General features: G+C 40.0%; 1 long non-coding RNA gene across 1 annotated transcript in view; it reads right to left on the bottom strand.

Annotated features, from left to right (window-relative positions):
* LOC122807985 overlaps positions 1–27853 on the bottom strand; it is a 369059-nt gene that overhangs the window by 69153 nt on the left and 272053 nt on the right. The window contains exon 4 of the long non-coding RNA XR_006365749.1: positions 19244–19306. This is a non-coding gene — a long non-coding RNA (uncharacterized LOC122807985). The remainder of the gene's footprint in view (positions 1–19243; positions 19307–27853) is intronic.

Raw genomic sequence — 27853 nt, 5'->3', positions numbered from 1 at the left:
ACTGAAGCCAAGCTTCTAGGAGTCCTAATTGATAATAACCTTACTTTCAAGTCCCATCTACTACAAAACATTAAAAAAAACACCAAAAACTAGGCCTGCTGTATAGTCACAAACAATTCCTCTCACCTACTATCAAACTCACTCTCTCTACCACATTTCTCTTACCCTCCCTCCTTTATGGTGCCCCTCTTTTAACTAATATACAATCATCTCTCAAAACAAAACTTTCGACCTGTTATAATAAAATAGCCAAATTTGCCACTAACAATAAATCTTCAACCCATCACTGTGTACCACTCCACAAACTAAATTGGCTTGAACTTCCCAACTACCTCTCCTACACTCAACTAACATATGCACACAAACTCATTTTTCAACCATCCCTCTGTCCCTCCCTGTCCGCTACCCATAAAATTCACCATACTCAAAGACTTCTTAGATCTACTAATCAAAACCCAGTAGAAGTCTATAGACCCCATCGCCCCCCAGGACAAAACCTCCTCTCCTTTTCACTAGCACACCTATGGAACTCCCTCCCACCCTCCATTCGTACCATCACTAGCCTTCCTCTACCTTTAAAAAATCACTCCACTCCTACCTATCATCCACATGGGAATGCTCCTGCTCCTACCCCACATAATCTTTCTATACTCTCTACTGTATTCCACCTTTTACTCTCTCTACCTCAGACAGTAATCTATTCCTTAATAGTTCCTATCCTCCTGAAAGCCTTATGCACCTATCTACTCACGTCCTTATCCTTGTGCCTATGATATAATTTGGTTTCAACTTTAATATGTTTTATTATTTGATTGTATTAATGCTTAACTTTACTCATTGTAATCACTGTTCCTCGTGATGTCATGTACAATAATTTGGACGTAAATATCTATAATATGTAATCTGCATATAACTCTCTATAATATGTAATCTGTAATGGAGCTTTTCTCCCCAGGACTCCATTGAAAATGGGTTCTCTTGGCCCAATGGACTATCCTGGTTAACCAACCGCAAATAAATAAATAAATAAATAAATAAAATAAAGATTTAACATGTAGGAGACCTGACAACTGGTAAAATGGTAAAATGTTTTTTTTTTTTTTTATGTCTGAGGTGACTTTGGCGTTTGTTATATTTTGTAAGTTGATGAAAGGATTGATAGTTTGCAAGGCTGTTGTTGGCTCATCAGGAAGTCCACACTTTATATCTTATTAGTTGTCTAACTAGCAGTGTTAGGTAAGAGAAAGGATTGCATTTAACTTCTTTGTTCCTAAGTGGGGCTTATTGGTTTTGGTTGGGTAGTAAAATGTGACTGGAATGTTTTATGACATTGCCTAAGGAAACATATTTTAATAAGGTCTATTTGTACAGTTTCAGAGCATTAATAAACATATTATTTTGCTAAATTTAGATAAATCCTTAACAGAGGTGAATAATTTAGTCTTAGATTTCGTGAATATGCAGATATCATATGACCAATGGTAGTCACTCAGGTAATCTGGTAGAATTGAAAATTCAGTTATGTTTTCTGGGTTAGTGCTTATAGTGCCACAGAGGGTTATTTCTCTGCCACTGGTTTGTTGAACCTTGTAGGTGCACTGAATATTTGTGTGAATTTTTAAAAGTGACAATAAGAGTAGAGAGTTCTTGTTAGATTTATTGAGCACGTGATCTGAGAGAGTCTAGTTTACATATACATCCCCTAAGAAAATGCTTTCATGGAATGTATTAGCTGAAGCCCATGAAAGTATATCTCATAAAGAATGGAAATAAACTATTATGCACAATGTTTTACAGCTGCTGATTTGTGATGCTATTGCCAGTATTTTACTACTGGAGAAGGGGAACCCATCTAGTCTAAGAATATTGCTGCTTGGTGGAATGCTTTTAATAAATTCCAGTTTAGCATGTTGGATCCTGTCCTACATATTTTGTGGGATAACAATTTTAATACAATCTTAGAAGCCAGAGAACTCTGCCAACAGTTATATTTTAAAACATTTTCTTTTCCTGGACTTAATAATAACGTAACTATCAAATGTTATTTAAAATCACTGCCAGCAAGGAAATAAGTTATGTGTATACATCTTTTACCCTTAGAGGTCATGTGATTTGTACTTTGTGATGAGGGTAATGTGATGCTTTTATTATTTAAGTGTTGTTCAATGGGACTGATTTTTAGTTCTGAAGAAGATTAAAGATTTTGTTGAGAGAAAGCACCCTACTGCTAATACATTTTATTAAGTGTTTCCACCAGTGTTTGTTTTTTAATTTAGTTCTAGTTTATTTTTATTGGCCATGTTTTTAGGCAATCTGCATGTTTTTAAGATAAAATTATACATTAGTTAGTTTACCACTACAAGGTCATACATAATAAATATATTGTCAATAAAGTGTTATATAAGCCTACATATAAAAAGAGATCAGACTTATACAGTGCTAATTCCTCACAACTTCTCATTATTAAGAGGCAAAGAAAACAGTTGAAACAGCAACGAAATAAGCAACAAAGGCACAAAAGAAACTTCTAGAAAGTTCGAACTCAGCAAAGGCTGGCTGTAGCTCCAGATTAAACCAATAATATTCCAAAGAGCCACAAAAGTCGCGAAACAACTAAATCTTCATGAAAAACAATTCAATTTATTAACGCACTTCACAGACAGCAAACAAATCGCGTTTTCATCCCTCTCCACCAGGACTTCATCAGACAATGATATAAACATTCACAATGACTTAAATACAAGGTTCATTGTACAATAAACCAATGAAACCATTAAACTAAAATTCAAATACACCAATCCCTATGGTCTGTTCCTTATTAATATTCAGTGACACTGTTACATATTCATAAGAATAAAATAACACCATTATGTTTGTGCTTCTGACACTCTCCTATTATTCCTTCAAATTAATTGCATATCAATCATCTAATAATGCATAAACCTCAATCCTAACTTATGTTAACATGGGGAAAAAGAATGATTTATTAAAAAATTCTATAAATTCAATATATATTAAAAACTACATACATTAAAAATCTTTCACTTGTTAGTGTTTATATAACTCCCTCTAGTGTGCAAAACCTGCAAATACATCCCATAAATTACCTTATAATTTCTTAAATAACTTTTAAAACATTTCTAAATATAATATAATTTAATTAAATAATAAACACATGAAAAATTTATATATATTGCATATTTAAATAAATATTGATTTATACATAGATTAATAATATTAAATAACACATAAATATTAACAGTTAAAAAATATATCATTGTTAAAAATATTTGATATGTAAAATACATATGTTATAGATCACTGTTTTATGAGACAGTAATACAACATTTCTCCTATATTTTCATATTTTGTTAGCTCTTATTTTTAATAATGGTCTTATAGTAATCATTTCATTCAGGCCAGGCTTCCTACTTGCATCCATTCTAACCTGCCACCATAGTTCCTTATTTTCTAAAATGTCTTCCCATGGACCGCCTCTGATATCACGCTTAACTTGTTCCAATACTAACCATAAATATTTAGCTTCTTTACATTCTTTTAGGTGTTTGTATAATGCATTTGCCTCTTTTGCTCTACTAATATCATACATGTGCTCATAGATTCGTTTTTTCAGGGACCTTTCGGTTTTGCCAACATAATAGTTCTAGTTTATTTTTATTGGCCATGTTTTTAGGCAATCTGCATGTTTTTAAGATAAAATTGTACATTAGTTAGTTTACCACTACAAGGTCATACATAATAAATATATTGTCAATAAAGTGTTATATAAGCCTACATATAAAAAGAGATCAGACTTATACAGTGCTAATTCCTCACAACTTCTCATTATTAAGAGGCAAAGAAAACAGTTGAAACAGCAACGAAATAAGCAACAAAGGCACAAAAGAAACTTCTAGAAAGTTACTCAACAGATGAAACAAAGAAACATTATCAGGTTGCAAGGCAAAGTCAGAAAGATAAAGAAAATAGTTATCAAACACCCTTCATAAGGAACACCAGCAACAACCTGCTGGCTAGTCCACATGCCATCAAAAGAAGATGGAAGAAATAATTCCTGCACCTTCTGAATGAATAAAACCCCACTGAAGCTGTACTGCCCCAGAAACAGTCTGTGCTGAAAAAAAAGAGGAGCCCACCCTAGAAGAAGTACAGGCAACACCAAGGAAAATGAAGTCAAGAAAAGCACTAGGCTCAGATGAAATCACTGCAGATAATCAACATTTTAAGTGAGTTAGAGAAGGACTAAAAAGGGTACTCATACCAGTATGAAGAGAAAGTCGCATCCAAGATAACCTGAGAATAAGCATTCCAGTGCCAGTGTTCAAGGACAAAGCTGACATTCACAATTGTGGGCAGTATAGTGGTATCAAACTCCTGTCATACTCCATTAAAGTGCTGGAGGTGGTGACTAACAAATTAATATGTTGAGCATTAGAAAGTAAGACGGGAGATGATCAGTTCAGACTCAGGTCAATTAGCAGTACAACTGTCCCAGTGTTTGCAGTGAGACAGACAGTCAAGAAGCTAGAGCTGAGGAAGGAGCCCATCTGGGGATTCACAGAGTTGAAGGAAGAATATGGCAAGTTCCGAAGTAAGCTAATTTAGGCCGTCTTGCAGTGGTTCAAAGTCCCAGAAACATTGGTAGAATTAGTGTGCGCTATGTACAAAGACCCAAAGACTCAAGTGCAAATGGTGTATAGACTCACAGAGGGGTTCACAATGGGAGTTGATGTGCATCAAGGTTCAATTGTCAGTCTGTTGCTTTAATACTTGTGATGCATTACATCGACAGCTAGGTTGGGGGACAGGTCAAAGAAGCTGTTGCATGCAGATGATGTGGCATTACAAGCAGACTCTGAATGGAAATTTATGCAACTGATAGGGGATTGAATACAAAACTGAAGGTACACAGGATGAAACTGAGTATAGACAAGAGAGTTATCATTTCAGCAAATGGGGGAAATAAAAAGGATGGAAAACATGAGATAAGGAAAATAGTGGAAGAGGTTAACAGCTTCAAGTATCTGGGAGGGGTGGCTGAGGAAAAATGAAGATTGAATGAGGAGGTCAAATGTAGAGTGAGAGGTGCTGCAGTGACCTGGTACAGAGTATCAGGGCAGTGTGTGACAGACGTATGCCAACGAAGCTGAAATGTGTGTGTACAAAGGAGTGGTGCAACCAGTGGTATTGTATGGTACAGAAATCTGGGCAATGAATGCAGAGCAGTTCAGAAAGCTTGAGGAGATGAACATGAAGTGCCTGTGATGGGGAAAAGGATGCACAGTGTGAGATGGATGAAGGAAATGGGACATCTTAGCAGAATTCCAGTTGTAGAAAAGGTCAAATAGAACAAATTATGGTGATATGGGGACATCTGCCAAAAAGCAGAAGATGATTGGGTAAAGAAGATTTGGGAGGACAGGAAGAGGAACAGTGGAAATGAGGGTGTCTATGAAAGACATGGATGGATCATGTGAAAAATGACTTGCGAGAGTCGAAGAAGGTAGGAGAAAAGATTGAATCACAAAAGATGGCAAGAGTTGATGCGACTGTCTGAAATAATATAGAGAATGGCCAAAAGTGGGGAGTGATGATAAAAATGATGATGTGGCAACAGTTGTCCCTGTATCAGCACCTTGCAGATATATGTAACCAGTGTTAGTAAATGTGAAGACATGAACAATATAATCTTTTCTAATTCCACAAATGCCATAATTAGTGAGCTATAATGCATTGATAGTCAAACTGCTAACACTTCTAATTCCTGTTCATCTTTTATGGAAGTATATAAATCACAAGGATTTCACTTTACTGATTGTAAACATAATGAATGGAGGAGGTGCATCCACAGGCTGAGCACCATGCAATATGGCACAATAATTACATAACCAGCTCTGGCTATTTATACATCATTACAGGAAACACTGAAAATGTGTAAAGTGTGTAACATATATGCTTGTTGTGTTAGAAGTGCTAGCATGAAATCTATATAGTCTTTTAAACCACTAGATTAATCAGTTGATTTAACTTTTATAAACATATACCTTCTGTCTTTAAGTAAAGCAATACCATAAGTGTGAAAAGAATTTTTAGGAAAATATATTTAGCAACTCTAGCATTACGCACTAGTCAGATAACATGTTTGAGAATGCAAATTACAAACAACGCATTCACCAAGACCTTCAATAAATATAATCAAACATATTGCAACAGTTTGACTCATATAAAATATAAGCTTAACCTTTCATTAGAATACAACTTGTTTCTCTGTTTGCTCATAATATGTGTAGCACATACCTTTCATCTGTACAGATTTTTACAGACTGTGCAGATTTAAGCCTCATATTTTTTGGTCTGCTTCTCATAAAATTGTGGCTTTCTGTTAAATCACTGGCAAATCATTGAGGGTTAACATCAGAAAATAACAGACATTTGTTTCTCAGACTTCATACCCTTCAGAAAATTCATGCTAATGCAAAACCTGTTATTCTATCAGCTGTCTAAGTTTGCAAGAGCAATAGTTAAAACGTGTCCCTATTTTTGGGCCTTTACCCCCCCCCACATTGTTAATGGTTTTGTCCAGATTTCTTGCTCTAAGAGGTTGAGAGGTATGGTGTGGCATCACAATATAATGAAAAGCCCTTGATGACCTCTTCTCTTCTAACTCAATTAACCCCTGCTGAGAGGCAAATAATCTACGCACCTGTGCCCAACAACTTTACTCAAATCTTTTTACCGTCATAAAGTTTCTTTATTGAAGAATGTTTGGTACAGAGGCACTTGCTCAGTGTTTAATTTAGGTCTGCCTGTGTCAGCCATTTGTACACTCTGTCTTCTTCTTCTCACCCATCTTTAATGGACCAAATGTTTTTTATATTCTTGTTCAGGATATGTAGGTTTTTGTCTGTTCCTATCTGCTTTTTTTTATTTCTAACTTCAAATAGATCTACATTACATTCTCTGATGACTGGATTTTCAAATATGGTAGAGACTAATACTTCTTTCTTGAATGTGCTTTGTAAAAAAAAAAATAAGTTATGTACTTACCATAACGTTCCATCTGAGGTTTTGCTTTTCATTTATCTTCAACCTGAGCTGGATCAGACTCGACTGCATACTCCAGCACTGGATCCAAAGTCCAAGCTCCTGCCCTACCCATAATGTCCCCCCCCCCCCAGATCAAGTTTATTGCTGAGCAGCAGCATCCCAACCTAGACAATAATGCCAATAACTTGGCACAACCCACAAAAAGGCTTATCAAAGAGCAAGCTAGCCAGGATAGTGGGCTATGTCTCTTCCATCTTGCTCACTACACAGCCCACACAAGGCAGAGGGAAGGATGGAGGAACAAATTAAAAGTAACAACTCATATGGAATGTTATGGTAAGTACATAACTTATTTATCTGAAGTCGTTGTTTTCATTTGATCTTCAACCTGAGGGACAGAGTTTGCAGCTACCAATAAACCCTGGGAGATCCTCATGGAAGGATGTTCTAGAGCATGACTGAGCCAAATGATGTCCTGCCTCTGGAAAGAAGATCCAATTTATAATGGGAAATAAATGTGTGTGATGATGCCCAGGTAGCCACAGAGCAGATATCATCTAAAGAAATCCTGGACCAAAAGGCTGCAGAGGTAGCAACAGACCTGGTGGAATGCACCCAGACATGTCCTGGTGAAGATAACCCTTTGGCTCAATAGGCCAATGAAATGCACTCAGAAATTTATCAAGCAATAGTAACTTTAGAAACAGGCTTTCCCAAAAAAGGTTTAGAAAAGGAAACAAAAGTTGATCCAACTTAGGAAAGGATTTTGTTATATGCAAATAGAAATGCAGCTGCCTTTGTACATCAAACAAGTCCAATTTGTACTCTCCCTTATTTTGGAAATTTGGAAAGAAATCTGGTTAATATTAGATTCTGATGCCACCTTTGGTAGGAAAGAAAGATTGGTCTGCAGGGACAACCTATCTTTATGGAAGACCATATAAGGGGGCTTGACAGGTAAGGCTTGGCTCTCAGAAACCCTCTTGGCTGAGGTAATTGCAACCAAAAAGGCCATCTTCTATGACAGAAACATCAAATCAACCATGGGCGCTGGTTCAAAAGGAGGAGAAACCAAGGCCTGCATCACAAAGGTAAGATGCCAAGGGGTATTGGGTCCCTAAGGAGAGGCCTAAGAAGAAAGGTACTTTTCAAAAATGCCTTACAAAGTTTAGAAGAAGCCAATGAGGCTGAATTTTTGCCTATGTGAACTTTAGAAATCACTGCTAATTGCACCTTAACTGTAGAGAAACTAGCTCTATGATTAAAAATGCCCAGTAACAATTCCAAAATGGCTGAAACTGGCACAGTAAAAGGATCTAGGTCATGTTGAGAAGCCCAGATTGAAAAACGCTTCCATTTACTTGAAAAAACCTTCCTGGTAGAAGATTTGTGAACCACTAGGAAGATCTTCTTAACAGGAGAAGAAAGCCTGGGAGTCCTAGCTATCACGGGAATTGGAGCAGCCAAGCCATGAGCCTCAGGCTGACAAAATCTGGGTGAGGAAGCCCTGAGCGATGTGTGATCAGATCTGGAATTGGATCAAGAGTCCAAGGAGGACACCTTACATAAGACCACAGAGTGAGCAATCAAACTGATGAGGCCAGAATGGGGCAATGAGGATCACTGAGCTCCCCAGCCATCAAGCTTTCTGAATGAACTTGGGAATTACAGGGGGAGGAGGAAACATACAGTAGACAGGAGGGCCAAGCATGAACTAGAACATCTGTGGGGGACTCCCCTGGAGGGGAGTTCAGAGGGAAATACTCACTGCACTTCTCATTGGAAGGAGAGTTGAAGAGATCACAGCAAGGCTGACCCGACTTTAGAAAAATCTTTTTCCGCTACTGAAGGATTCAGAGACCACTCGTAAGGCATCAGAAAGGACCTGCTGAGCCTGTCCGCCAAAATGTTGGACCTCATTGGAATGCGCATTAGCACTGGAAAACAGACAGTGGATATCACTCACTCCCACAGTCTCATGGCTTTGTGGCAAAAGGGATAAGATCTGGTTCCCCCCATTTGTTGATGTACCAGACTACTGACATAGTGTCCGTCTATATGGCAATAGTCACCGAAGGAAGAAAGGCACGGAGAGCTTGCAACGTCAAAATCACTGCCCTCAACTCCAGGACATTGATATGCAGATTGGTGGGGAGAACCACATATCTTGGACCATACTTCCCATGTAATGCATCCCACCCAAGCAGGGAGGCATCCATGGTCACCGTGATTGCGGGGGTGGGAAGAGGTCTGGGGATTGGAGCCACCAAACAAGGGAGTCCCTGCACACATGGGATAGTCGAACAGGATGTAACAAGGGAAGGTCTAACAAAGACCATTGAATGGTTAAGGTCCATTGTAGAATTACTCCTATGGAGACGTGCAGTTGGGACATGAGTGTTCAAGGCCACCATGGATCCCATCACCCAAAAAACTGAGCCTGCTTGGGGAAGATTGGCTTGGAGAATGTGCAGTACATTATAGTGGAGAGATAACAATCTGTCCAGAGCTAGAAACACCCTGCCCTGGGTAGTGTCTAGCCAAGCACGTATGAAATCCAGTACCTGCATTGGAGTCAGCTGGGACTTGTTGGGGTTTATTGTAATATCCAGGTGCTGAGCAATCTGAAGGAGGTGATCCCTGGCCAGAATAAGTTGATGCCTGCAGGGAGCGGGGAGTAGCCAATCATCCAGGTAGGGCAAAACCTGAAAATCCTGCAGCCACAGGTCAGCCTCCACTACCACTATCACTTTGGTAAACTCCTGGGGGAGCAGTGATGAACCCAAAGGGGAGTGCTCAGAACTAAAAATGACTTCCCAGCTGGAACTGAAGAAACTGCCGAGAGCACCTGTGCATCTTGATATGGTAGTATGCGTTCAGAAGGTCCATTGAGCACATCCAGTCATTTATCTGGAGGAAGGGCAGAATTGACTGAAGGGATTTTGTCTTGGCAACTGACAGGTTCAGGGTTGAAATTTCCAGAATGGGTCTTAAGGTTCCCATTTTCTTTGGCATTAAAAAGAACCTAGAATAAATCCCTGATCAAGACTGGTCTGAGAGTATGGGCTGGATGACTCATTTTGTGAGCAGCCTGGTAACTTCTGCAGCTGCCTCATCCTGCTGACTGGGTGGCATGGCTGGGAGGTGTTTGGGGGGAATAGGGGGGTGTGGAAGGGAATCGAGTAACCTCTGGATATGATCTGCCAAACTCAATGATTATTTGCAATTGACTCCCAGGCTGTTGGTTGCAGAGATAGTCTTCCCCTAACTGCCTTCAGAGACGAGCTGTCGGGCAACCCTTTAGGGTTGCTGGAAGGGTCTGTCCAAGAAAGTACCCTGGGATCCTTGGTTCTTCAGAAACCACTCTGTCATGAGGGTGGCGTCTACTGAATCCCCATCTGCCTCTGGGGGAAGGCAAATTATGAAAATCTTGGGAAGAACACTGAGACTTCTGGAACCACATCTTCTTGACCCCATGCTGATTCCTAGAAAAGGATCATTGTGAGGTGGAGAAGCAGATCCCAACAGCCGACAAAGTTTTCCCATCCTTCTCATTCTGGACTAAGGTATCGTGGACCATTTTTCCAAACAAGGTGTAACCATCATATGGGGCACTCATGAAAGATGCCTTAAAGGGCTTTGAAAAAGCACAAAGCTGGAGCCAGGCATGCCACTCAATGGCCACTCTTGTTCCTGCAGCTCTAGAGGCACCCTCCATTGTGTGTGATGGGAGCCTCATGGATGTATTAGAGATAGAAGTAAGGGTGGCCATGCAGGAGGAGGAAACCTTCTTCTCCTCTGCTGACATGGACCCTGGAGCAGACTCAGTGACCTCCTTGACCAGGTCCAACTGCAGTCTGATTACATGTGCCAAATAATTCAGTGCATGTAAGGCAAAGGTGGCTGATGCATAGGTCCATTTTCCAAAATTATCATCTCCCAGGACTCCCTGTTTAGAGGATGAACCAAAGACCTCTCCTGTGCGAGCTCTTTTTCAGTGGCCACCACAATCACCATGGCATCAGCCAGAGACCCTTTGGATCAATGTTGTTTGTCTGCAGGAGCACTGAGTACCTTTTATCTGGGTGCCTGGAGGTAGGTTCAACTGAATCTGGTATCTTCTATGCCCTAGATGAGATCAGATCCACTAGAGAATCTGCGGGAGGGGACATCCAGGTAGAACTAAATATAAGCCTTACAGATCAATATATTTTAGGACATTAAATTTGGCTATTTTACATAAGCTAATGATTATCTCATCTTTCTAGGATATAGAAACATGGCAAAGGTCTTGTCTTTCTTATGTGACTGAAACTGTAATGTTAGTATTATTGCTTGAGCTTCACATTTCCTAGGTATACTTCTCTGAAGATACCACTGGAAAGGCTTCTACTGTAACTCGTTGAGTTACAGTTTCATGAGTAGCCAACCAAAGAGTAGAATTGGATGGGAAATCAAGTCAATGAAAAACTTACAAGAAAACATGTATAACATTTTTTGTACAGGGCAATTCCTATTGCAACCCCCATTGGGGAAGGACAAGACCCCAAGTCTTATAAATGGTAACCCACAGAAACATGAAAGGGTGAAATCACCCTGAAGAATGGAATCTGGCACACACATAGAAATCACATCAGCAGAGATTTCACATGGAAAGCAGTTTCTCTGGATGTGTACATCTCCAAGTTGTGCTCAACATGTCCAAAGTTGAGATTCTTCTCAATGAGCAGTGGAACACTCATTGGAAACAGCAGCTTCACCTTTTTGAAAATTACTTATTCATGTTTCTACTTTCCTTCTGAGTTCATTTAGTAGCTAAAAAACTCAAATCTAACACACCTGATGAATTAAAAATATCTCGGGTATCTATCTTTGCTAAATTCATAGAACTTGCTATAATAAAAGTTAATTAAATCATTATACTAATCTCCTTTAGAAATTAAACCAATGCAATTACATATTGCAGCCCAAAAATTCACTTGAATTTTTATTTGAAACAATACTAAACATTTTATCTCACACTTCCTTGCATAACTATACTTTTAATTTGCATCAGTTTTTTACAACTTATTCTATAGGTTCATAGGTTCATAGGTTTATACTTGGCTATCTGCCCTAAGGCATTTATAAGCCTAGCCCAAAGTTTTGTGGCTTACGCCACCCCTTATATGAAAAAATACTGTACCCATTAGTTTGTTGTGCCTCTGTCCAGCAGTGACACAGAGATGATTCCCGGGGTAAACCTACGATCTCCCATCCACAGGTCAAGATTTCTCTTGAACAGAGCCAGCTTCACATGGACCGGGATTTTATTCCACAGCATAGGGAGTCTCTGAGTGATAAATCTATCCCTCCAGCACATCCTATTTATATCTGTGCTAAGGTTTAAGTCGCTTGCTCTAGTGGTTTTGGTGGATTTGGATTTTTTGAGGTGGAGCATGTCCATTAATTCCGGGTTGGACATGGCCTTGTATGTCAGGCACATGTCACCTCTGAGCAGACGGTATGCGACTGAATAGAGCTGGAGTTTCTTCAATCTGGCAGCATATGACAGATTTTGGAGTCCCTTTATCCTTTTGGTGAGGAACTTTTGGGGTCTCTCCAATTGCTGCAGATGTCGGGTGAGATACATCCCGAATGGGGCATTGTACTCGATCATTGGTCTGATAATTGAAGAGTACAGGGGAACAATGACCTCTCTAGATCTGGACGTGAATCCCTTCATGATCAGGTGGGCAATGTAGAAGGTCTTTCTAACCACTTTAGCAACGTGAGTGTCAAAAGAAAGGCCACTGTCATCCTGGGTCCCCAGGTCCCTGATAACCTCTTCTGTGCTTAGTGGATTGCCACCTATATGGTAGCTTGGGGTTACCTTGTTTTTCCCAAAGGGTATGACTATACATTTTTTGGTGTTTAACTTCAGGCCATGGCTCTGGCACCAGCTATCTGTTTCCGTGAGTCCCTTTTGAAGGATATCTGTGTCCGATGCACTTTCCACTATGGCGCCCAGTTTGCAGTCGTCTGCAAACTTTGTCAGCCAAAGTCCTCCCATGTTGGCCTGTACTTCTGAGAAGTAGATGCCCAACAATAGGGGGCCAAGGACCGAGCCCTGTGGGACACCACTTGTGACTGGCTTGGAGTCTGACATAGCGCCAGCAACTCTAACCCTGTGGGTTCTGTCCATAAGCCAGTTTGCAACCCATCTTGTGACATATGGGTTTACATTTAAGCTGGTAAGTTTTTCTACAATACCCGAGTGGGGTATTGTGTCGAAAGCCTTTGCAAGGTCAAGGTAGGCTGTATGGACTGCCTTTCCCTCATCAATGGCCTTGGTGACTGTTTTGAAGAAGTCAACCAAGTTCAAAAGGCATGATCTGCCCTTGACAAAGCCAAACTGGGTCGGGTCCAATGTCTGCAAGTCCCCTATATCTTTGTTTATGAGCTCCATTATAATCCTCTCCATAGCTTTGCAGACTAGACTTGTTAAGCTTATGGGGCGGTAATTACCAGGGTCCATAGAGGCACCGCCTTTGTGGAGTGGGACCACAGTTGCCGTACGCCACAAATTGGGCACGTATCCTGTGGTAAGGCTGAGATTAAACAGCTGCCTTATGTGCGGGTTTAATTCCTCATTTAGCTCGTGTAGCACACAGCCGGGGACACCATCCGGTCCCATTGATGCTGTGTTTTTAGCTTTAGAGAGAGCAGCTTTCACCTGCGCATTTGAGATGTCTGGGAGGCTACATTCCGCTGGGATAGTTATCTCTCCTTTAGGGGGGGAGAGGGGGGGTGAAGTTTGCACTGAACCTGTCTGCCAGTATGTTGGCAATGTCTGTGGGTTCAGTGATTTTTGTATCATTTTGGACTAATTCTGAGCATATCTGGGAGTTTCCACCCAGGTTCCTAACATAGCTGAAAAAGGCCTTATGATTGTCCTTTGAATCCATGGCAATTTTTCTCTCAAAATTGGCCTTAGTTGATTTTATGAGTGCTCGTATTTTTTTACTAATAATGATCAGGGGTGACTTCCCTTTTATGGATTTTGTTCTATCATGTAATAGCTTTCTCCTCTTATTGTAAAGTTTGTTAATGGCTGGGGTCCACCAGGCTGTATGTTTGCCCTTTTTGGAAAGAGTCTTGGTTTTATTTGGGATTGCCTGATCCATGCAGTCCTGGAGGTGTTCATAGAAGGCATTTGTAAGGGCTTCCACAGCTTGGGTTGTGGTTTCCACTGGCTCAGGGGCCTTGAAGGATACCACACCAGTCTTGAGTAGTGTGAAATTTGCTTTAGAGAAGTTCTTCACTGTGGTCTTTTTTGTTTGGGGTGGGGGCGGGATGTGGATTTCCAGTGAGATTAGTTTATGATCAGATCTCACCAATGAGGGATATACTTCCAGTGTGGAGCATTTTGTCCCCATGTTTGTGATAATGAGATCTAGTATATTTTCTCCTCTCGTGGGAACAGTGACTAGCTGTTCCATGGCATTTGAATTTATGAACTCCAGGCGACTATCTTATACCAAAATACCTTATGGATTTTACTTTTTATCTGTTTGGTACTTTTCTATATATTATTTTTCCAGCATACAGCCTATATTAAAATAATATTTGCTCCAGGAAGATGTCTTAAAAATCTTTTTTTTTGCTCTCTTTTCAATATAAGTATCTATTTCTTAGTTTTTGTAGAGGAAACTTCAGTCAGATTGCTGATCGGTTGGTGTTATGCGCTAGTGCACATGCCCCACAAATCGTTCAAGTTATTATCCATGTCTACAGTACACTAAGTTATTTTCCTTTTTTTCAGCTGGATATGTCTAGTACTTCTGTTTTTTTTTTTTCTCTCATCTTGCAACTTACCAGGAACTGTTACAAGATCCTCTCCTTGTTTATCAGGTAAACTGGACATGCCTCTGGCTATACCTGGCTCAAAGCAAACTACATCCAGGGTCAGTGAGGAGACTGAGGATAGTGGCGCATCATTAAACTGCTGATGGGGAGTCTGCCCTAACCCCTGTCACCTCACATCAACCTTTCCAGCTCCAAGATTACTGCCTTCAAGACGTGCATGCAGCCTCCTAACTGAGCATGTCAGTACTCATGCAGCACAGAACTCATCAGACTCGTATGCTGCTTATAGTGGTAAGCCTAGGTTGACTCCCTCCACCCAGGATGGGTGAACAGGCATCAGCCACTTACTATCATCATTGACATGTGGCCACCGCAGTGCCTTTGTCACTAATCAAACAAAGAAAAAAACACTATAACAGCTAACCTGCAGGAAAATAAACAAATAAATAAAAATCCAACAATCAGACATAGTTTGTCTGGGACACAATAAGGGCTTTACTCCTTGATGCTAGAGGCCACTTTAGTACCTGGATTTTTTTGGCAAATGTTATTCTAGTTTCTTAATAAATTTAATATCAAGGAGAAGGCATTACACTCTTTTTGTACAGTGAGTTCAAGTTCAGATACTTTGATTAGGTGTTGTGATGCTATTACATAAATAGGATAAAGAAACTAAGTGGAGCTTTCTGTACAGAAGTCTGCCCATAAAAGAAAGTATCTATTATCCAGTGTTTTCCCTGCTTTGGCTACACTGTGTTACTTCTTAAGGTGGGATGGTGGATTCTCCTAAGTAGAAAGCAATTCAGAATCATCTGTACTTTTTTTAAAGTGTTCCTATGAAAAACAGTCAGCTTTAAAAGCTGTTAGATATTTTGTTCTGACCCACATTTTTTGTGTATATGTGGTGGAGTTAAATATACAACAGCTTTTTAGGCTGTTTTACCTTTTGCCTCTAGTATTTGCCATCCAACCTTTTTTTACCGTTAATTCCTAAGATGAGAGCTAATCTTAACAGTGCTTAGGCTGCCACTTATTAAACACCATTGTGACATAAGAAAGGTACTTAATCTTGATTTTCCCTATTTTTGTAGTGTAATTGTGGCTTTCCATGCACTACATTTTTTTTTCACAGAGTAAGATACCCCCCTTATTTTTGTTTTCTTACTGTAATATTCCTGCAACTCAGAGAAAAAAATGATCTTTGAAAAACAAACACGAAACATCTTAATCTTTCTGCAATAATTACAGTGTACATAACAAGTAATAACAATACAGTTCCAGTAGTAAGACCCCCTGGATGGAAGCTTATATGTGCTGAGCCTCATTGCCTGCAATCTGTGAGTGGCCTCAGTGATTACCAGAATAAATCCATGGAGCATGGAGTAGGTGGTTGACCCAGCGCAAATGGGGCATAAAGTCTGGGCTGGAAATAATGAAGTAAGAGTGAGAGGAAAAAGCAAAAATAAAAAGTTAATCCTTAACTGTGAGAATAAATAGGATAAAGATAGAAGAAACTAAAAGGAGCTTTTACCAGGATGTTGGTTCATGAAAGTCAATATACATTATCCAGTGATTTTTGCTTTGGCTACACTATGCTTCTCCATTAGGTGGGGAATGCGGGGTTCTGCTTAGTAGACAGCATTTCAGTATCATCTATACTCAGACACCATACTACACAATACAACTTCATTAGGTGGGGGATGGAGGGTCTCCTTAGTAGACAGCACTTCAGAATCATCTATACTCAAGACTCTATGCTTGCATGAATTCATCCATTCAATTTCTGTATGCGTTGTTTTTGTGGTAAATAGATGTGTGAGTGAGATGGTTTGGGAGGTAAAAGAATATTTGTTATACCATTTTCAATTTTAATTGGCTGAGTAACTTGTTTTGGGTTTTTGCACTGCTTTCCATTACTTTAATGTGTTGAGTGATTTGTGTCCTTTATAATTCTTATAGCCCAGGTGTTGCAATGCTTGTGGACCTTGTTGAATTTGGAAAGGAGACCTTATGGCACTTTAGCAGTACAGTTGTTTTCTCCTTCTACCCACAATACGTTTTATTTTGATGGAGTTCGGGTTATCCCATCATTCTCATTATGTGTGTTCCTACCTTTACATCATAAATCCAGACGATCTTCTTCAAAAGATGGTGCTAGGGTCCATTTGTTATGAACTGGAAAGTGCTAACATAACTCATTAACAGGCAGAATAATCAGTTTAATTCCTATTAATTAGTCACAGATCCCAGAGTCTTCTATAACTCATAACACTTAGGGTAATCGTACTGCATTCTGCTATGGACAGTCTGATTCTGACACTATAATATCCTTAGCAAAAGCAACCTTTAATGTCAAAGGACTGGACACACACATCAAGAGAGCAAAACTTATGCTTACCTGGGTGGGCACCAACGTAGTTTGGTAATCTTGCAGAAGAGAAACATAAGGAAAGAAATCTGCTGATGCTATACTGCAGTTGGCTACAGCTGGAATGGAATATATTTTCTATTACAGGATCCCACCAGGAAGTCTGTATTTTGACAAGTAAAGTGTGAAGGGATGAGGAAAGATGGGAGGAAAGTATTCATTCTGAAACCCAGTGGTGACCTCTGAAATTTGTCATCTGGGCATGTTCTAAAAATGGACTTAGATGATTTTTATCTGCAGCCATATTATAACCAAAAATGACCTGCAATATAATGAGACTTCAGGTTAATCCTTACTCTGGCTTGTAAAGGGCAACAGGCCAGGAGAAGCCTTACCTTCTTACACAGAAAATCCTCCAGATCATTATTGACATGTTAACCCTGACAGAGTTCTGACACCTCTGATATAAATCAGACTGTTGTTTCACATGCAATGGGACTAGTTGAAATCCCTAGAGCAAATTGGATTTCCTTATGTGCTTCCAGCACTCTGACCAGTGGGCTGCACAATTAGAAATCATGATGCCATGCATACATCATTCCATTCCCAAATTCTTTTTTCTCTATTTTGGTCGTGGGAGATGCAGTCAGACAGATTCTTCTGAAAAATCATCATTCACTTGTTCATGAGCAGACACAGCCAGATAGATATGCGGAGTGAGCATCAAAATTTCCAAGTCATCAACCATGTTGAAATATTCAGGAATCCCTCAGCTATATCACACATTACCCCATGCTCTGTTACTATTTTAAGCAATGCAGTCATGCAAACAGGCCATTTAGAGGAAACAAATAAAAGTCAAGCTCTTATGTGTTTAATGCCAACTTCCTTTATGCAAGATAATGCAATCCGTCTATGCATATATGACCTGCAAACTGCATCCCAAGTGAGGCAGAATCAGCTATGTCATGCACCTGCTCAAATCTCAAATACTAGCTCTACAATCCTGGAGTCCTGAAATACCTGCCTGCTGTTGTACTGTCCAACAAAAGAGAACACTGAACACCAAATCCTTGTCTCTTTGGTCTACAAATATGGCATGAGCAGCAACCAATTAGAAATCAATCAGACCTTTGCTCTTTACAGTTCTAATCTTTATACTTCATTCCCAATGATTATTGATGCATTTCCAGGTGGAGTCTAGCTGTTTTTTCTTGACTTTCCTATAATAACCTCAGGCAGTAACTCTTTGAAGCCACATTGACTTAGATGGACAGAGCACTGCCTTTGACCATGACCAGGACTGTAACATTGCCAAGTATGGATGATTTTTTTTTTAACAGAACCTTGGTAATCCTCTACATTAAGGACATAGAATTGGTTTAATTAAATTTATTTACATTGGTTTTATGAAGACAAAAAGGGCATATCCTATGCCCAGTACTGACTAGAAAGAAAAGCTTTGGATGTATAAGATTTACTAACCTAAAGTCACAACATGGGTATAATTTGCATAAAGACAACAAATAAGTATACTGATAAAACTATTTAGGTGGTATAAAGAGAATGAAGACCAACTGATATGTCAAATGTATGTCAGTAAACTTGGAAGATACCCATATATTCATTGCTCACAGATTAACAACAGTTATTATACTATACATTAAAAAACAGATCTGCCCTACCCTACTGAGGGGGTCCTACAGTTGATAATAAGTTGTACTAACAGGGATAATGCATACTACAAGAAAAGGATGTGCCAATGCTGGTGGATAGCTCTTGGGCCAGGAGGTCATCAAAGATTGTCAAAAGCAAAAATGTACAATAGCTAGAAATATTGCAGCTTAATTGGCAGGATATTGACTGGTCCCCTAATGAGCCATAAAATGGTGCACACTTTAAAAAGCATTTTATATTTAATGAACATATTGCAGCCACAAATTAATAGTGAAAGCATACCTGCTGCTACTATTCCAACTGGATGTAGATCTTTGTCAAATTTAAACAGCCAACTTGGAATTTCTGAAACAAAAATTAAATAGCATCATTTGAAATATTGTACAATATGAAAGAAATTATTATCATTAAGTACCTTTACCTCAGAAAAGAAAGCTCCTTTATGGTCTTTCTCAGAAATAAAATGAGCATTAGATGTATAATGTGTCATTTTGCTGAAAATCCATTTTGCCAAAAATGTCTGAAAATCCATTTCGGTGAAAGTAGCACTGACAGTGTATCTGCCATTTTCCCCACTGTAGTGTGATCTTGGAGTGAGAATATTAAAGTAGGGGGTGTGTGGGCACAGCTCCCCACCCAGTACAGTTTAATATTGTGTAGTATTGTTGTCTACTGAGCAGTCCATATTAAAAGGGTTAGCAAGTACTTTATAACCTGAGTAGGTGAGGAGCTACGGCCCCTACATCCCCTACATATATACACACACACATATAAAGTAAGAAATGAATTTTGTGACAATAAAAGCATTCAAAAAATAGTAAATCACACCAACAACTCTTGTAGAACTTTAGCGCTTTCATCTTATTTATTATCAAGACTTCTTCGGAAAGACATTTCAATGAAACATGAAATGTCTTTCTGAAGAAGTCTTGATAATAAATAAGATGAAAGCGCTAAAGTTCTACAAGAGTTGTTGGTGTGATTTAGTATTTTTTGAATGCTTTTATTGTCACAAAGTTCATTTCTTAGTTAAAATTTCTTCTCTTCGTTCAATATTTTTTGAGTGCGGTTAATTTTAGGTATATATACATATACATCTACATCTACATCTATATATATATATATATATATATATATATATATATATATATATATATACACACACACACACACACACACACACACACACACACACACACACACACACACACACACATATCTATATATATATATATATATATATATATATATATATATATATATATATGGATTGACTTCTTAATGTCGAAATACCAAAAATCCCAAGGTTCAGCATATCGAATTCAGAACCTCTAGATCTTGGAATGTCAAAATTAAGACCCCCTCCCAAAAAAAAAAAGCAGTCAGCACATCACAAAACATGTTTTTGCAGGGGGGCAAGCCGCCTTGCACCCCCCACAACCCCCGCTACTTAAATATACCAACTCCGAGATCGCACTACAGCAAGGAAAAGGGAAATCTCCTGTTCCACGCTGTATGTTGATATCTGTTCAGGATTTCAAAGTCTTAAAACTTTGATCATATGATCTTCAATCATATGAATTTCAAAGTTTTAAGCTTTGAAATTCTGTAGGGGACCCATATATATATATATATATATATATATATATATATATATATATATATGAAGAATGATAGGAACAGGAACATTTTTTTTTCACTAATTATAAACAGAAAACCAGTACTTTTATTAAAAAGTTTTAAGTACTAATGGAGAGTTATCAAGTTATCCTTTGACCTCAGTGTATTTTAAGAACATAGATTAAAGTATATTCAAAATGTATGACATTAATGATCCGTGCTCCATATCAAAAAGAAGTGGTTTTGGAAGTTATTTAGCTTATGACTGAACAACACAATAAATAGATTTGAGTGTGAGTCAATTAAAACTCTTGTCTTGAGTCATATTTTGTTGTTTTTAAAACTCTTGTTAGTCAGCTTCTTTTAAATAAGACCCCAGGTCCAGGCAATGCCCATAATGAATATCACCTAGCAATCCAACCTACTGTGGTTCCTTATATATTAAACGTTTTTCAGCAGTATACTATCCTTGGTTGTGGTCCTGATAAATAGTAATAAAATAATTAATTATCTTATCAAAGAAATACAAGGCATTGTCTAAAACAAAAGTTAGATACCACTGTAGAAGATGACAATCATAACACAATTATCATTTGTTCAAGACAAGGATGCTCAGTGGTGGGATGTTGGCATAATGGTTAAGATGTTTACCTTCCAAACACAAGGTGCAGGGTTTATAGGTTCATAGGTTCATACTAGGCTATCTGCCCTAGTGCATTTATAAGCCTAGCCAGAATGTGTTTGGCTTTCGCCACCCATTTTAAATTTATTTTGCTATGCCCTTTTTCGAGGTTAGTATACTGTGCCTCTAACAGTGACACAGAAGTGATACCCGGGGTAAACCTATGATCTCCCATCCATTCATCAAGATTCCTCTTGAAGAGAGTCAATGAGGGACTCTGCCTAACCTGGACTGGGATTTTATTTCAGAGTGAAGGGAGCCTCTGAGTTATGAATCTGTCCCTCCAGCATGTCCTATTTATTTCAGTGCTGAGGTTCAAGTCTCTCGAGCACGTAGCTTGATGGGATTTGGATTTTCTGAGGTGCAGCATGTCCATTAATTCCAGGTTGGACATGGCTTTATATGTCAGGCACAGATCGCCTCTGAACAGGCGGTATGCCACTGAGTAGAGCTGGGGTTTCTTTAACCGGGCAGCATATGGCATCTGTTTGAGCCCTTTGATCCTCTTGGTGAGGTAACTTTTGGGGTCTTTCCAGTTGCTGCAGGTGTCTGGTAAGGTACATCCCAAAGGGGCATTGTACTCAATTATGGGCCTGATGAGGGATGAGTAAAGAGGCACGATGACCTCCCCTGATCTAGATGTGAATCCCTTCATGATTAGGTGGGCTATATAAAAAGTTTTTTCTAACCACTTTGGCCACGTGGTTGTCAAATGAGAGATTGCAATCAACTTGGGTCCCCAGGTCCCTAATTACTTCTTCTGTACTTAATGGATTACCACCTATGTGGTAATTTGTGGGCACTTTGTTTTTGCCAAAGGGAATGGCTATACACTTTTTGGAATTTAGCTTGAGGCCATGGCTCTGGCACCAGCTGTCTGTTTCTATGAGGCCCTTTTGGTGGATGGTAGTGTCAGCTGGAGAGTAGATTATGGCGCATAGTTTGCAGTCATCTACGAACTTGGTCAGCCACAGTCCTTCCGTGTTGGCCTGTACCTCCGAGCAATATATACCGAACAAGAGAGGTCCCAGGACTGAGCCTTGTGGGACACCACTTGTAACTGGTTTGGAGTCTGACATGGCTCCAGCAATTCTAACCATGTGGGTTCTGTCCTTGAGCCAGTTTGCAATCCATCTAGTGACATAGGGGTTTATATTTAAGCTGGTGAGCTTATCTATAATGCCCGAGTGTGGCATTGTATCGAAGGCTTTTGCGAGGTCCAGGTAGGCTGTGTGGACCACCTTCCCCTTGTCAATGGCCTCGGTGACTGTTTCAAAGAAATCAATCAGGTTTAAGAGGCAGGATCTGCCCTTAAAGCCGAACTGGGTAGGATCCAGTGTCTGTAGGTCCCCAATATCTTTATTTATGAGGTCCATGATGATCCTTTCCATAGCTTTGCAGACCAAGCTAGTCAGGCTTATGGGGTGATAGTTTCCAGGATCCATTGAGGCGCCACCTTTATGGAGAGGGACCACTGTTGCTGTACGCCACTCTTTGGGCACATATCCTGTAGTAAGGCTGAGATTGAACAGAAGTTTTATGTTTGGGTTTAGCTCTTCTTGGAGTTCATGTAGGACGCAGCCCGGGACACCGTCTGGTCCCATTGATGCTGTGTTTTTTGCTTTGGAGAGGGCAGCTCTTACCTGAGCATCTGAGATGTCAGGGGGGCAGCACTCTGCTGGGATAGATATTTGCCCTTTTGGTGGGGAGGGGGGGGGTTGCACTGAACCTGTCAGATAGGATGTTGTCAATGTCTGTGGGTTCAGTGTATTTTTTGTCATTTTGGACTAATTCTGAGCATATCTGGGAATTACCACCCAGGTTCCTAACATAACTAAAGAATGCCTTGTGATTATCCTTAGTGTCCTGTGCAATTTGTCTCTTGAAGCTGGCCTTAGACAATTTTATGAGTGCCCGTAGTTTTTTGCTAATACTGATCAGTGATGCCTTCCCTTTTTGTGATTTTGCTCTATCATTTAGTAGCTTCCTCCATCTATTGTATAGTTTGTTTATGGCTGGGGTCCACCAGACAGGATGTCTGCCTTTGGAGGATCGGATCTTGGTTTTATTTGGGATTGCATGATCCATGCATTCCTGAAGGTGTTCATAGAATGTGTTTATAAAGGATTCTGCAGTCTGGGCCGTATTTTCCACAGGCCCGGGGGCTTTGAAGGATTCCACCTCAGTTTTGAGGAGTGTGAAATTTGCTTTAGAGAAGTTTTTCACTGTGGTTTTCTGGGCAGGGGTGGGGTCGGGATGTGAATATCCAGTGAGATTAGTTTATGGTCTGATCTTACCAGTGAGAGTACACTTCTGGTCTGGAGCATAGAGTCCCCATGTTGGTGATGATCAGGTCCAGTATGTTTTCCCCTCTTGTGGGAGTGGTAACAAGTTGTTCCATAGCATTTGAGTTTATAAATTCTAGGAACCTTTGGGCTAGGGTGTTGGAGCTAGAGTAATGCTCCCAGTTTATGTTTGGGTAGTTGAAGTCGCCCAATATAATGGTGTTTGGAGAGACCTTTATATTTTCCAGTGTTCTCAGGAAAGCCGGGTGGGGTTCCTGGGTTTGGGAGGGTGGTCTGTAGCAGGCTATAAACTGGAAGGCAGTTTTACCCACTGTTAGTTGCACATGGATAGTCTCTGATGCTTCGTGCTTTGCCACCAACCTGGAGGTGTGGGTATCTTTGATGAATATCGATACTCCCCCTCCTTTTGTGATTCGGTCCAAGTTTTGAGTCCGAAAAGCATGGTATGAGGTATAACCTGGTAGTGCTGGGGTGCTCTCGGGAGCCCTGAACCAGGTTTCTGTTAATGCACAGATATCGATGTTCTCCATGCTAAGGAGAGTTTCGAGTGCGTGCATCTGGCATTGAGTAGCATTACTCTTAGTTTCTTATCCCTTGTGATACCTATTGAGGTGGGTTTGTCTTTTGAGCCTTGCCTAAAAAAGGCACTATGGGGGTAGCAAGAGCCTTTGCCAATATCCGAAAGCCCAGGGGTGACAGGTGCAAGCCGTCCCTAGCGAAGCATCATGGCTTGTCGAGCATATCATCCCAAGCTGACAGGCATTGGATCCCCTTTGAATGACACCAGTACTTAGGCCAATTGTTGAAATTGATCATCTTGTCTTCATATTGTGGCATCATTCTTGGTGAGGGTAAAATGCTACTCAAGGTCAGGGTCATACCGGCCTGGACTACATGCTCAGAGAGCTCCTTTATGTCTCTTTTCATGTAGTCCAGGGAGGTACGTCTCAGGTCATTCACACCAGCATGGATAATGACTGAGTCATATTTGTACTTGCTTTGGAGTGACCTGAGTGCTTGTGTTATGTGGCGGATCCTAGTGCCCGACAGGCAGCTCACCGTGACCCTCTCCTTGTTCAGCCTGGTGAGCGGGACGTCAGTGTGCCTGATGATAGCGTTACCTATTACAAGTGTATCAGGTGTGTTGTTTAGTCTTAAGGGCTGTGACTGTTCGGCACACTGGCTTTGTGAGATATGTGTTGCACGTGTTTTGTTTTGGGGTAGCGGTTGCTTGGGAGTCTGCTTTGGAGGTCTCTGCTGCTTAGGCAGATCTTTATTTAGAGCCTCCGAGTATGTTATTGTGTGATTATGTGTTTGGTTTGCTGTCATGGTAGGACTGGAATTGTAGTGAGTGTGGTTTCCTTCTCCTCCTGACTGGTTATGCCAGTACTGATTTGAGAGAGCTTAGCCTCCAGTTTGTGTGTTGGAATTTGTTGGGAGGAGGAGAGTGTTGTCTGTGTACATGAGGCAGTTGTAACATTCCCTCAAGATTCCCAGATTCACCAGCTGGACCGTAGAGGAGATTGACAACTGACCTTTGGACATGCTAGAATAATATTGGGAATTCCTTAATTGAAAACAAGGGCCAGTGGGGAGTGAGGGTGTAGTGCTTTTAATTTTTAGTGCTGACTTATATAATTGCTTTAGTGAGCAAGTGCCAGGTAACTTAAGTGCAATGTGTTACAGGTAACTTAAATGCAAAAATGACAAACAGTAACTTTCTTTAATCTGAAACAAGGAAATAACTACAGTAAGCAATGCAGAGATCACTAGTGATCCACAGAAGTGCCGAGAAGCCACGTATTAGGTGGAATTAGCGTTCCAGGGAAATAAGCAAACAAACAACAAGCATATAAACACAGCTTATAAAATAACTGGCCTGAAGCCCAAGTACTTAAACCAGAACTAATACACTTTAAGAATAACAGACACTGGGATCTCAATCAGCAGTTCCCAACTTAGAAGGGTGAAAGCTACCTGTCCTGCCACCACAGTGCATGCCACAAACCTTCCTAATGTAAAACAACTGGTCTGAAGCCCAAGTGCTTAATCCAAAAGACTTAGAAGGATAGCTACACTTTAATCAAGTTACTATCAAGCAGTAATAAATACAATTGAATACTTTAGAGAATGCCTGGATTAGTGCTCAAGTTACACAAACAAAGCTAGATCCAGCAGGCCCGAATCCAGTCTATGCCACAGCAAACAAGGCACACCAACTTTGGTAAGAAGCAGTTCAGATATGCATGCACTATAAGCCTTTAACCAGAAATTCCCAGCTCAGAAGGGCAGAGTCCAGCCTCTCCTCCCACAAGAGTGCAGACCACGAACCCTCTTAATGTAAAATAACTGGCCTGAAAGCTCAAGTGCTTAAACCAGGATTAATACATGGGGTAATTGGCTAGGCTGAAAATGACCCACAAGGACAGTTAGCCTAGTACTAATATATGAATCTATAACTGACTTTGAGAGCAGAAAGTAGCAAGATCCATGTGGTACAGCACTATTAAATCTGAATTATAAAATATGTACTACATTTATTAATTGACATGTTCTAAAACACAATGAATGTTTTTTTTCAGACTGAAAACTGAATTTATTAAGCCAGTTTACTCTTTTGTATATTTGGAATACACGTAAAGCTCCCTATTAGATGTTTTTTAATATCTTTAATCTCCACTGATAAAAAGACAGTTCATTTAATTCATAAGAAGCTTGCCTTTGAAGTCATAAAATATTTAAGTATACCATTTATGTACAGTTCTATGGGTTTAGTACTCTGCATAATCAGGTGTTTCATCCTTCCTGTATTATTTTAGTTCTGCTGAGCCTTTTCTTAGAGCTATTAAATTGTAACACAACACAACACAAAGTCACTATATGTAGGTTACATTCCTTTAAATTATTTGTGTATCCCAGTTTATTGCTAGTTACAATGAAGGCAAGGAAACAAAGCAGCATTTTCCTTTCTTTCATGTGAAGCATGAAGAATTTCCTGGTACAAAATCAATTTTCAGGAAACTCAAGCTCTAATACTAAAGGCACAATTGAAACTTAATGTACTTATCATGGGAGTAGAGTCTTACATTTTTTCATGTTGGAGCTATCAAAAGGAACTGCCTCATAGAACTAATAAACACATATTGCAACTTTAATGAAAAACACAGAGGAAAAATAACAAATGATAAAATCCTGAGATATCACTCACAGACAGCAGAATATATGTATATTTCTAGTGGTGTTTTCTCAGAAGAAACTCACATTAACCACCATCTCAGGTTTGCTACAATTATAGGTTCATAGGTTCGTAAGTTGATACTAGGCTATCTTCCCTAGGGCATTTATAAGCCTAGCCAGAGTGTGTTTGGCTTTCGCCACCCTTTTAGATTAGTTGACTGTGCCTCTGTATAGTAGGTCACAGAAGATAGCTCTTTTGAGGTTAGTTTACTGTGCCTCTGTCTAGTAGGGACACAGAAGAGATCCCAGGGGTAAACCTACGATCTCCCATCCACTCGTCAAGATTTCTCTTGAAGAGGGTCATTGAGGGGCTTTGCCTAACATGGATTGGGATTTTGTTCCAGAGTGAGGGGGAGCCTCTGGGATATGAATCTGTCCCTCCAGCATGTCCTATTTATTTCTGTGCTGAGGTTTTAATCACTGGAGCGTGTAGCTCTAAGGGATTTGGATTTCCTGAGGTGGAGCATGTCCATTAATTCTGGGTTGGATATGGCTTTATACATCAGGCACAGATCGCCTCTGAGTAGACTGTAAGCAACTGAGTAGAGCTGGAGTTTCTTTAGCCTAACTGTGTAGGGCATCATTTGAGTCCCTTGATCCTCTTGGTGAGTTACTTTTGGGGTCTTTCCAGTTACTGCAGGTGTCGGGTAAGGTACATCCCAAATGGGGCATTGTATTCAATTTTGGGCCTGATGAGTGATGAGTAGAGGGGCACAATGACCTCTCTTGATCTAGATGTGAACCCTTTTGTGATAAGGTGGGCTATATAAAAGGTCTTTCTAACCACTTTGGCAACATGATTGTCAAAGGAGAGATAGCTATCTACTTGGGTCCCCAAATCCCTAATTTCTTATTCCGTACTTAATGGATTACCACCTATGTGGTAATTTGTGGGCACTTTGTTTTTCCCAAAGGGGATGACTATGCACTTTTTGGCATTTAGCTTTAGGTCATGGCTCTGGCACCAGTTATCCGTCTCTGTGAGAGCCTTTTGGAGGATGCTTGTGTCAGTCGGTGAGTCAGTTATAGCACCCAGTTTGCAGTCAT

Source organism: Protopterus annectens, chromosome 8.part0 (genome assembly GCF_019279795.1).
Source record: "Protopterus annectens isolate FY-2018-M chromosome 8.part0, PAN1.0, whole genome shotgun sequence".
Classification (NCBI taxonomy): domain Eukaryota; kingdom Metazoa; phylum Chordata; order Ceratodontiformes; family Protopteridae; genus Protopterus; species Protopterus annectens.
The sequence above is the reverse complement of the archived record's forward strand: the minus strand, read 5'-3'. Positions and strand labels throughout refer to the sequence as shown.